This window comes from Argiope bruennichi, chromosome 5 (assembly GCF_947563725.1).
Source record: "Argiope bruennichi chromosome 5, qqArgBrue1.1, whole genome shotgun sequence".
Taxonomy (NCBI): Eukaryota; Metazoa; Arthropoda; class Arachnida; order Araneae; family Araneidae; genus Argiope; species Argiope bruennichi.
This window is the reverse complement of record NC_079155.1, coordinates 32,233,118-32,246,428: the sequence shown is the minus strand read 5'-3', so window position 1 is coordinate 32,246,428 and position 13,311 is coordinate 32,233,118. Positions and strand designations below refer to the sequence as shown.

Below are 13,311 nucleotides of genomic sequence, written 5' to 3'. Positions count from 1 at the left end.
TTGCTATGATGTTTAGAATAATTCATGATGATATCAAATATGTTTTAATATATAACTAAGAACCAGCTGTCGCATTTATTATTAAAAAATAGAGTAAACAACTGAGCTTCAAACATTATTAAGCTTAATTTTTTAAATATAATTATTAATTTGAGGTTGATATATTATGACAAGAATATAGGTGAAATTGCTATAACTGTAAAGTTTTAAGTAACTTTATTGTGTGTGTCAATTTTTCCTTTATTTCAAATATTTTACCACAATTGACAATATTAATTGCCATGCTACAAAGTAGACTACAACACAAATTAACCCTTAAATTCAAAAATAGCAATCGTAAACACATCTTTAAGCACCATATTTTTGAAGTGATGTTTAAATTAAATAATTTTTCAATGTCAGTAAGCAAATGTAATAATGACATTTCCATATTAATTTCATGCAAAACGGAATGTATAAGAACTGATGTTTCATTCTTACATTTCACTAGGAAAATAGGTATCATTTTCCAATAATGCTGTTGACAGATCTCGTGACCTGCCTATAAATGCGTAAGATCTAATGCATTAACACTGATGTACATCTAATGCTATTAAGTAAAAAATATTTCATATATATACATAAGAAAGAAAACTTCAAAACACTTACCAAGGAAAAATATGTGCATCTAATTCTTGATCATTACATTTAACTTGAATCAAAGAAGATTTACTAAGTTGTGATTGTCATTCAGAAATCCACAATCAACATATCGATCGTTTGAAGTGGTTAGACAATCAAATTGATAGCAATAATAAGAAAAAAACATATCTAAAATATGAAGCTTAGTCGCAATGTTTAATTAATGTTGAAATCTAAGTTTGTTTTGTCTCAGGTTATAGTTTCGCAGTTACTGTGACGCTTGGCATTTCAGACATAGTAGTGGAAATACAAGCAGATTTGTAGGGTTACCACTTGCAATGTATTTCGAGAATCGGGGCGCCAACTTTCTCGCCATGGCTGCTTATCAAAGCTTAAATAAACTCAAGTAATGATAAGAATTTAATAATCTGTCTAGGCAGAAAGAAATTTTCATTAGGAATTCACAACTTGGTAGCCATTTTTCTGTATATTTTTAAACCTCGAATATTATGAATAAGGTAAAGTGTGTAATTAAATGTTTAAATACTAAATACAAAATTCGAACAAAGATTTCTCACATTTTAGTATAAAATAACTTTATTAATAATGTCTAAATCTTTAGTTTAAAAGTAAAAGTAAATTTCATTTGTTTTTATCATGAAACGCTATTTTTATTTTTTATTTGCAGAATTCAGTTTCTTTTATTTATAGATAGTAAACTTTTCCTTTATAGATAGGCATTTAATTAATTATTCAATACAGAAATTTAGTTGTTAATTGCCTTTAAAAATTATTATTCGTTTTTTTAAAAATTTATGTGAAGATTTTAATTTTTAAAAAGTGATTAAGTAAGTTATTAACTTTAAAAATTCAATACTTTAATATGCGAGGTTACAAATCAACGATTCTTCTAAATTTTTCAAAATGCTTTCAACTTTGAATGAATGCTCTGCTAATCTTATATATTATCGAATCTTCTAAGCATCTTTGAATAATTCGAGTTCAAAATTAAAATGCTAACAATGTCAGAAGGAGAAAAAAAGATATTGAATTTAAAAAATCATTTATATGTTTACCTATGTATTTATTATTTCCTTCTGTTATTATTTACACAATTTGTTATTGATATTATCATAAACCAAACTATTTTCCTCTTTTTTTCCCCCCTCTTTTAAATGATATAATTTTTTTTTAAATTCTATGTTTTTGTACACATAATATAAAACTTCATGTTAAAAATAAAAACGTACTTTTTAAAAAAATAAAATCTAATTTGAATACAGAAATAAAAAACATATTAATATAGTTAATTCATATTAGTTAATTTTGAGCAAAATCGCAATGTTTTCTGGCATTAATCATTTCTCTCAGACGATTTTTCATAAAAGTGTTTTTTCCCTACGCAAGCGTATAAGTGCAGAAAAAACAGTTTTACGGTTTTTTTCGACGTGAATTCGCTTTTGTACATAACAGATGAAAAACTACATCAGAATTTAGATTTAAGATATCTAGTCTACTATACTTTTAAACCATTCGAATTTAGGTGAATTTTAAGTTGTTATACATTTTAAAAGTCGCACGTGTAGACAGTCGATTGATGCTTAAACTTGTTTATGTTATTGTGAAAAAGATAGACAAGATCTAGTTGTATTAAACGGGCTATGAGGAAGATGGCAGAATTTTTAAAGAAAAATAATTTGCGCTGGCTTATTGTGATATTCTAATAATTAATAATATTAATATTTGTATTTAACATACGTTTAATATTACAAACATAATTATTTATTATATTATTGAGTATACTTAAATTTTCGTTTTAAAAATGTATTTTAACTTTCGCTGCTATAAGTAAAAGAGTGTATATTTTTTCTATATAAACGTATTTTTTCAGGCGTTTTGTGCATTTCATATTAATGGAGAATAATTCAAGATACATAATAGACTATCTAATTAGAATAAACTGAGTTCCAAGAAGTATTTGTTCATTTCATTAATACTTCATTTTGTTCTCATAGAATCAAATGATGATTACTTCGCAAATAGAAGCTTTATTAATATACATTTGGACTGTAGAATAAAACCTTATTTTTGTCTTCTAATTCATAAAATTAATTAAATAAATTACTTATTTCATTTTCTTTTTTAAAAACCAATATCTTTTATTAAATTGAAATTTAGAATTTGGTTACCTTATTTTTATATTAATATTTCATAGTTATTGATTGCTTTATTTCATATTTAAATTTTACTTGTTTTTTCACTTCCAGTTAATTCTTTTTTTCTAGTCAAATTCAATTTGTTAGTACTTTACAACCATCAAAAATAAGAAGAAAAAATCTAAATTTCAGTTGAAAGCATTTCAAAATTTAGATTTTTTTTAAAAAAATCATGAATAAATTATTTTCATTTAGCGTACAACTCAGACCTTCAGAAACTTTTCACTTTCAGTTAATTCTTTTTATCTAGTCAAATTCAATTTGTCACTATTTTACAACCATCAGAAATTTAAAAAAAAAAATCGAAATTTCAGTTGAAAGCTTTTTAAAATTCAGAACTTTACTTAATTGTGAATAAATTCTTTTGCTTTAACGTAGAACTCTGACCTTCATAATTTTTTTGCAAGTTTTGAAATATGATTCTGATATCAATAATACTTCTCTTCTCTTTTAGTTTCCTTTATCAGTATAGATCTACGATGCATTGCTAAAGATGACGTAATTGTTGAAATGTTGCCAAGTTGAAAATCTGTATCAGAGCGATTCCGTTGCCAAATTTGTTGCACGCGCGCCCAGATCGGGAGTAGAGCAATACCACGTGACTGAGAAAACTCTCCGACGTCACGTGACGTCGAACTATCGATCGCATTTTTCCAATCTTCAAAATATCCGTGGATTCAGAAAAACGTGTGGTCCCTCTCTTCCCCCCAATTAATAAGGGAGGCAGAGAGCGGAGCGACGGGAAATGGATTTTCCTATATCCTCTTCTTCCTAATTTGGCGATTTCATTATCTTTCGTTTATTTCTGTTGAAGTGTAATCAGGTTTGAATCGATTTATGTACATTGTGGGAGGTAAAGTCGGAAATTGCTAAAAGTTAACAGAATGTCAAATAAAATATTCCTTTTAAAAAAGAAATGTTAGTGAAAGAACCATAATGATATTAATGATGTATTGTTTTTTTGAAGTTCAGTTTATTAAAGAGAATTTTTTTTCAAACTTTCTTACTTAGTATAAATTATTTTTTAAGTTCTCGTATACAATGTGAAAGTATCGTAATCAATAAAAAAAATTAGCCTCAAAATTGTGATGAATCTTTATATTTCAGACTAAAGATATCGAAACTCCCTAAATTCTAGAGAGACATTTTTAATTTTTCTTACAGGAAGAACAGAGAAAGTATTGTGATCGACAAAAATTTCGAATTCGGGATTCTGACGAATCTCCTCGTTTTAGACATTCCTGATTTCGAAAACAAACTAAAAGATATCTCAAAAACACTTTGAGCTGGAAAGATGAAGATATATCGTTTTTACACAAAATTTGTAGATTTTTATCAAATTTTGTACAAAATCTATTTAGAGAAAGTCGGTCTATTTGGTTATCCGAATGTGCGTTAACACAATAACTGCAAAACGAGGAGAGCTAAAGAAATGAAATTCTATACATAGATTTAACATGTACAGTTTAGAAAACTATCAATTTTTCAGCCAAAGTCACTTAGGAGTTGTCTTTGGTCTGTACTTTCAGAAACATGTAAACGCGACAACTCAAAAAGAAATTACTTAAATATATTAAAATCTGATATGGGATTTTGTAACCACAAGTGTAGTTTTGTATCAAATTTTTGCTTCGATTGGTTGAATAAATGCCTCTAAAATACAAATTCTATTTTCAGATACTATTAACAGCATGCACTGGGATAACTCGCTAAAAAAACTCTCGAATGATCACACAATAGATTCAGTAAAAATGCTCACCATTGGTTAATATTCGTAACCATTGTACGCCAAAAGCATGCAAAGCGTTTTCTGAAATAACATCTTTTTTCAATTCCTACTATTAGTTCACTCTACTTTTTATTCATCCACTTAAGTTCAAATATTTTTTTTAAACTTGTAGTGGATGACACTTGATGTTAATACAGTTTTTTAAATATTAATTAATTAATTAAATTTGTTCAGTAATTTCTATTTGGTCGCCAAATCCATTGCCCTGTCGCCAAATAGTCGCCAAGTTTGTCGCAAAACTCTGAGATTACGACTTTAAAATTTTTTTTATATATATTGTTAGAGAGTATGCGATAAAGTTTTGGAGAAGTCACTCCTGCTAGTTAGAATTATATCTGTCTGTCTGTGAATATGATAACACACACTTTGAGCTAAGCGGATGAAATTTGGTTTATTATCTTTACACCAAATTTGTATATTTCGATCAAATTTTGGATGAAATTAATTTAAATAAAGTCTATCTGTCCGGCTATTCAAGCGCAAGTGAATATGATGACTGAACCAACTGAAATTGTCTCCCTAAAAGTTCCTTGCATATTCTCTAATAAAGGTGTTATCCCAGAAAACGCCTACCATGGAATTGGCATACAATAGCTATGAAATATTAATAATTGGTATGAATTTAGCGTTTTTACTGAATCTATCGTGTTATCCTTGGGGAATTTTTCAGCAATTAATCCCTGGCAGGCAGTTAATAGTATCCAAAAATATAATTTCTATTTAGACGAGTTTTTTTCAACAGATTAAATATTTGCCACAAAACTATAATTTTATTCACAAAATCCCCTACCTAATTTCTTATTTTTTTAAAAATTATCGTGTTTACACGTTTTTGAAAATACGGACAGAAAGACAGCCAACCTTTAGTTGAATTTGGATCAAAGTTGGACAAGTGATTACAATATAAAACTTGTGCACCGAATTTTATGTGTCCATCTCTATTCGTTTTATAGTTATCGCGTTAGTTTATATTCGAACAGCCGTACAGATAGACTTCCTTTGGGCGGATTTTTCTGATGATTTGATAGAAATATATAAATTTGATGTAAAAACTATATACGAAATTTCAACCATCTAGCTCAATACGTTTTGGAGTTATCTTTGTCACAGACAGATAGACAGACAGACGGACATTTTCCAAAATTATGATTTTCGAACTCATGGATGTCTAAAACATGGAGATTTGTCAAAATCTCGCGTTCGAATTTTTAATTAATTACAATATTTCCTCTATACTACGTATACGTAGAAACGTATAGAGTTATATAGAATAAATTTGATTGCAGACTTAGCATCTAAAATGTAGAACCATATCAAATTTGGAACAAAATCTGCCAAGGAATTAACCATTTGACGGTTTGTACTTTTGAGCGCATGCACTCTCAATAAGTCAAAAATGACCACTACTGATTTAAATAAATGATATATGATCTTGTGATTTTAATTGCAGTTTCACGCTAAATTTTGATTTCAGTTAGCCGGAGATAGGCGTCGAAGATACATTTTTGATATGTATTAACTTTATTCCAACATTCCGCATTTTTGTATTAACCACATTCCAAAAATTGATCGCTTGAAAACATCGCCAAAGATTCAATAGAAACGCTAGATTTACGCCAAAAATTGATCATTTGAAACTATTATTCGCCAATGCCCTGCAATTAATCGCAAGTACTGGTTTCCTTTATAATAATACGATGCACACAATTATAATGTGTGGGGCTAATAAAATAATAATTTGGACATTGGTGACGTTCATGGCCAAGGTTCGTGGTTTTATGTGAGAGTAGGGGAAGCTGATAATATCTTTATTACAGAACATTTGAGAAAGTTTACAGGCGATCATTTTCGCCGATTTTTTATTAGGAATGAACTTATGACTTAGTTTGAGAAAATTTGCAAACACGTGAAATTTATTATATCATTCTCTAACTATCGTTGCCAGAATGCCTGTTACGACGTTTTTAAATTGTATAGCTGAAAATTAAACAAATTAAAACATTTGGTAATATAAAATAATTACAAAAATTTAGGAATGCTCCCAGACGAGATCATCAATTTGAGAAAGAAAAGTTCAGTGATTTCAAATCTCTTTAAAAATCAAATAACCATTGCTATAACGCAGCAAATATGGAAGACAGGGAAGAATTCACTTTAGAAATTCAATCACCCGATAAACGTCACTACATAATAATCAGTCTGAATCATAAAAAAAGCAAGTGCTTTTTCAAAAATTTACTAGCTTACTCCCAAATAAATGCTTTTGTATGTTATTATCCATATGCCATTGGAGAACAATAGTTACGAAAGAGCCCATTAGAGTCTCCGATTAGTCTTTGCCGATTAATCCATACATGAACTACAGAATTTCGTATGTAGTCATAAAATGACATACCAAATTAGCATATATTTAAGTCACTGCATTTTTAAGCTACATACATATACAGACTGACAGATACAGACATACATATTCGCTAAAGTACAGACTGACGGATGGTCGAGTCCATGTTGTATTTAGTTCCAACTTTGAAATACATGGTTCTACACTTTAGATTTAAATTTGAATATTAAATTTTATCTTTCTAGCTCTATTCAGTTTGTAATTATCGTGTGTCTAAAAGGCCAAATTTGATAAAAATCTACAAATTTGGTTTTAATTTCATATACTAAATTTAATCCGTCTATCTCAAAACGTTTTTGAATTATTATGCTCACAATCAGATGGGATCAATTCCCCCCCCCCCAAAAAAAACCCCAATTTTTTGAAATCAAGGAGATCTGAAACGTAGAAATCTTCAAAATCTGGAAGCCCAAATTTTTGAAGATTACAATGCTTTCTCTTTGTATAATTCATTTGTATAATTTTTAGCCAAACCCAAGAAGGGGTTAACTCTGCCGATCTGTACCCTATGAAAAATGTAAAAGCGATAACTCCTAAACGATATAACATAAATATATCAAATTTGGTATTGGATTTTATGACCACAAGCATAGTTGTGTGTCAAAGTTTTGTTCCAATCCCTTGGGAAAAAAGGATCTAAAACACAAATTCGATTTCTGGATGTCATTAACCGCATGCCAGGCATAATTCGTCAATGATTCCACGATAGATTCAATGAAAATATTAAATTCATTCCAAGGTTGTAATTTGGTAACTATTGAAAGCCAGTGTCATACCAGTGAAAGACGTTTTCTGGAATAACATTTTTACTCGAGAATGTTTTGGGGTGATCACTTCCACTGATTGTATTTTAAAAATTAATTTTAGAACTATGAATTAAGTTTTCCAACAAAAAATTTTCTTCTGTCACCTTTTAATGCACGTTGAAATTATTTAAAATATTATTTTATATAATTGGAATATTTAAGAGTTTTCCAGGAGGAATTTTACTCATATAAATACACCATCATGTATTCACTAAAATTCTTATTTTTAAAAAGACCATAGTTGATCTTGTTTGAGGAATTGATAACCACAAAATTTTGGTTTAAATAATGTTTACATTTAGAGATTTATATAAAAAAATACTTTTTAATTAAAAAATTTGGTTTTAGTATCCAAATTTTTATTGAGAAGTAATAACTTTATGTTAAATTAATATTTATTTACTTCACCAAAAATAATAGTAATAATGATAATTTATACTTTAGTAAACAAACCAAACTGATTTTAATTCATATAGCATCCAATAAATTAATTCATTTAGCATGATATATCATTCGATAGTCAAGCTTAATTATAAAAAAATGTATTAATTTGTTTCGGTCCTTATTATATTTTATTATAAGGTTTAAATAATAAAGTGAAGATATTTTCCCCATTTATCAACTCGGTACATTCCATTTGAGATTATGTTACTGATTTTTCCTTTTCTATTGTTCTTCGTTGTTCATTCGATCGTATAGTTTTTACTCCACACCACACTACATCATGCAAATAGTTAATTATTTATTATAATTAATTTTGGTATTAAATATTTACTGATCTTGATTTAAAAAGGAAATTAATTATTATGTACCATTTTGAACGGATACTGAAGAAAAATTTTGCTTGTCTCCCCCATCAGAAAATGACTGTTTTCGCTTTTGTTCTATTATAACAGCATGTCACTTGATCGACTGCCATTGTGCTTTTGGGAGTACATATCATTTCTTTCTTTCAGAACTTTTAGGCACCTTTAAATAGCTACTTTAAACAGAGAAGAAAATTCTTAAACGATATGAAACAGAAAATTAGCAAAATAGCTGTGGAATAGATCATAATCTTACTATTGCCATTTTTCAAAATCGTCTGCTTTAAATTTTAAAATAATTCATAACAGTTGAAGGAAAACTTACACAGAAAAGAGTTTGCTTCACTAAAAAGAAAAAATTTTGAATTTTAGAATGGCCTTTAAAAATTTCCTGTGAGATATTTTGCTTCGATGTCACTGCAGAAAAACAGCCACATTTCGGTTAATTTCTAATTCATTGAATATTTAATCAATTTATCCACTTTGAAAAATTAGTAACATTCTTTCTTTTATCTTAAAAAATAAGTGTGCAAAGTTTGATTAAAATCGACTTATTCGTAAGACAGATGTGAAACAGACACAGTCACAGTGATTTTTATTTATATTATTATTCTAATGCTGTTTAATTAATTTTTATAGTGCATTTTTTTTATAATAGAAAGTAATTTTGAATAGTCAAGTTTTTTCATGGCTTAGTTAAGTTCCAAAATGTATCCATTAGATAGAATGGTAACAATAATTGTTGCCATTAATTCAGGCATAGGATAAGGTCTCATATATTATCATAAAAGAGTTCTAGATTCATAAAATAAGACAAGGTATATTATATGTTTTTTTTGTTCATTAGTAAATATTTTTATTGTTTTTTAAACAGAAATCTGCCTAAAGTAAGAATGTATTATTTCTGGATTATATAAATTTGATTACTCGGCAAATAGCATTTAAGAATTGCCAGCAAATAAAATAATGTTTTGATGTTAAATCAAAACAAATGCAACGTCCCCTCGAAAAATAGAACGTTTCGTGCTAATTGATATCGATCATGTTTCTTATGTTGTAAGCGTTTTTGACATTTCTACAAATGATAGAGGCGAATCTATATTTGTGTCTGAGTATCAGTTTGTTGACTTCCTATAAGTCAGATGCTTAATTAGAGTTACTAAATTAGATAGAAATAAATTTTGAAACTTTATATCTCGGAGAAATTTGTTTGAATTTTGTTTAATTAAACTTTAAGTGAGATTTAGAGTTTTCGCAATAGCTTTTTAAAATATTATTGTACGAAAATGGCATTTGCACAGTTTTAAAATTCTAAACAAAATTGTCTTTTTAACAATACTAGTTTTATTTCCATGTATTCCCCCCCCCTGAATTTTGACAATTTTTAAGAATATTTTTTAACGCAACAATTTATTCCTTGTTACAATGAAATTAAAACAGCTTTCATCGTTTCATCAAATATTTTTAGCGTAATTTTCTATCATTGTTGCAAGCTAAAGAAGAATAATTCTATTTATTCTTTGCTCAGTTTACAAGAGGAGAATGAAGGAAATACTGCAAAAATCAGCTGCCAATTAAAACATTGTATTAAAAATTTGTAATATTTTTTTCCCGATCAAGCACTTTCATGGTAAGGAAGACAGTTTTACAAATAACTCTAGCAGATGTTGAATGAATGTCAGATCAATGACTCCCGTGTTTGGCAACAAACTCTGAGATTCCAGAAACTACAAGAATTTTGGCCATAAATCCATTAAAACTCGAGATGGCTATCTTTTTAGATTCAGCTTCGTCACGTAAATATATATGTATAAAAAATGGGAGTCAGAGATAAAATCAGTCATATGAATTGACCTTCAGCGAATAATAAGTTCTCTCTCAGTGCTTTGTGCTTTTTACAGTTATTTATTACCCATTTGCTGCTTCTCTGCTGCTGTTATAATCCATGTGATATTTTTATGTACGTCCTGGTGAATTTTGTTGCTTTTGTATTCGGGCTTTCGTATAGAATAAAATATCATGTTAATGAATTGTCGGACTGTGTCACCGTACACCCTCTGCCTTTATTTTCGGCTTACGAATTTTGAGTTTTCCCTAACAATTTCTTATCATAACAATTATGTATGACACTATGATGCCATGGGACCCTGCTCCATTAAGAAAGAATATGATCATAATAGACAGAACATGTATGAAGCTATTATAATAACACAGCTTTAATGTCTGTAACATGTTGATGGTTAAAAAAATATTAAAGGAATTACGTACTTTTAAGTTATGCATAATAAGTTTAACTGAAATCAAGCAAAGTCAATATTTTCAGCGAACTGTTTGGCGAAAAAGGCTAATATACTAAAAACGATAAAGTTATATGGTATAAATCTATGTATTACAGGTATTTCTGCACCATTAGAGAAACTGTATCTTAGATGAGGCAGTGATATTTTGGTTATAATGCTTTCAAATCTTCTTAGTGAGACTAATTCCAATTTATATCATAGAGACAGTGTAATTTCAAATACAGTGATTTAAGAAACGTAAAGTTTGACTCCACCTAGCGGCGAAGTAATCCTACATAAATTTCGTAATTCTATAGCCAGACACTCGGTTTTAAATGTCGTATTCAATAAAGAAGTTTATTATTAAGATTTTATTAACCAGTTTTTATCTGTGTTTGGTCAAAAATTTATTTTCTTCGATCATGATATGATTTTTTTAAAAATATTTTTCATTCAGGTCACTGTTTGGTTACAAGAAAATTGACGTCAATAGCGCTTTTGAAGGGCTCTTTGTCAAAAAGAAATGACAGTTGCTTGCAAAGATAAACTAAATTCAAAATAAAGACAAATAACTGTCTATTTTAGTTAAATAGAGATAATTTTTTAAGTTCGAACAGCATTCACTAATTATGTCATATCAATCCTGGCTCTTTAAAAGGCTGTTATTGTACGAAAAAATTATTGAAAAGGGGGGGGGCATATCTCTACTGTCTTGTTTTATTCTGATAAATTTTTAATATCTTTTTTAATTTTTTTTTTAATTTTTTGCTTAAACATAAAATCTGAAATCTTATAGTCCGAACTTTTCTTATATTAGAGTTTTTAATAAGTATTTCACATGTGTGTTTATTTAGTTAATTTTAGTTTGATTAAGTTATATAAATGACCCGTTTTGATACAACACAAGGGCTATTTAGGAACTGATCTTATAATTTTGAGTAGAAGTCAGATGATAAGAAAGATGCCTGAGTTGCCATCATCCATTTTTAAATTTTTGCTCCTCACTAGCGGGAGGGCGTTTGATCCGCGACGTCAGGTTTAGCATGCACCTACTCACATACAAGAATTATTTTTAATTTTTCCTTTCACCTACACAAAGTTCGGGCAAAAAAAATATCACAATCTTTAAAAAAAATTTCAACTTCGTATTTTGACGAATCTCTACATTTCAGGCTTCTTTAAGTTCGAGAAGCACATTTTTGGAGTTATGTCTGTCTGCTATGAACACGATAACTCAAAAATGCTTTGAGTATATGGATCAAATTTGGTATATCTTTACATGTTTGTAAATGACCATCACACTTCGAATAAAATCTATTTAGAGGATATCTGTCTGATCAACTGCCCGAATACAAGTGAATAAGATGAACAACGAAATGTATAGAGCTAGATAAATAAAATTTGGTTCACAGGTTTAAGGTCTAACATGTAAATATTTATTAAATTTTGGACCATATCTATCAAAGGGTCACCGACTATCGGATGATACTTTCGCTTGCATGTAATCAAAATAATTCAAAAATAAATAACTTAAATAAATGAAATATAGTATATAATCTTATGATTACAATTCTAGCTCTGTGTCAAATTTTAGTTTCAGTTTTTGAGAAAAAAAGGCTTCCAAAATAGATATTCGATTTTCGGGTATTTATGTATTCACCGTATGACAGGGATTAATTGCCAAAGATTCAGTAAAAAATACTAAATTCATGCAACATTGTAAAAGGGGCAATGTTTCATATTCATTGTTCGCCAATTTTGAAAGCATTCGTGGCCGATTTCCCTTCTAAATTCTAAAATCTTTCCTTCTTTCTTTACTTTTTTAATTTTTAATTTATTTTATTTTATTTATTTATTCATTTTTTTTTGATCACACGATGAAAAAAATCGGATCCTTTTTGGAAAATAAAATCTTTTTCGGGAAGAATGTGTGCTGATTCTCTCAGAAAAAAATTCGATACTCCGAGAATGAACTGGGTCACTACAGATTCTTAAAATGTGACACCAATGTTTTATGATTGGGAAGTCCTGATATTGAACTTTCTTGGAAGAAATAATTTATAGTTTCAATTCAATTGTCAAAAGTTTATGACTTAAATCAAGTATTTCGAGGAACAACATTGTTCGATTTTAGAAAATATATGAAAAATATCAAGAACATAAATAGTTGTGTATTGGCTATATTGATATCATTTTTAATAAAGCTATATTCATAAATTTTAAAAAAAATTTCATTCGAATAAAATTAAGAGCGTAATATCTTGAGAAGAGATTTTCTAAAGAAATAAATTTAGTTTTCTAGTAGCAATATAATTATATGTTTAAATTCTTACTATCTTCTTTTAGGAAATATATTAAATTATTGTTAGAACTGCAGTAGTATACGAATAAGG

General features: G+C 28.4%; 1 protein-coding gene across 1 annotated transcript in view; it reads right to left on the bottom strand.

Moving 5' to 3' along the window:
* The window catches only part of LOC129969506 (mitogen-activated protein kinase kinase kinase 12-like), a 41,411-nt gene extending 40,506 nt beyond the window's left edge, over positions 1 to 905 (bottom strand). Inside the window, exon 1 of the mRNA XM_056084109.1 lies at positions 649 to 905. The gene's annotated coding sequence lies outside the window, so the exon portion shown is untranslated. The remainder of the gene's footprint in view (positions 1 to 648) is intronic.
* Positions 906 to 13,311: the final 12,406 nt, after the last annotated feature.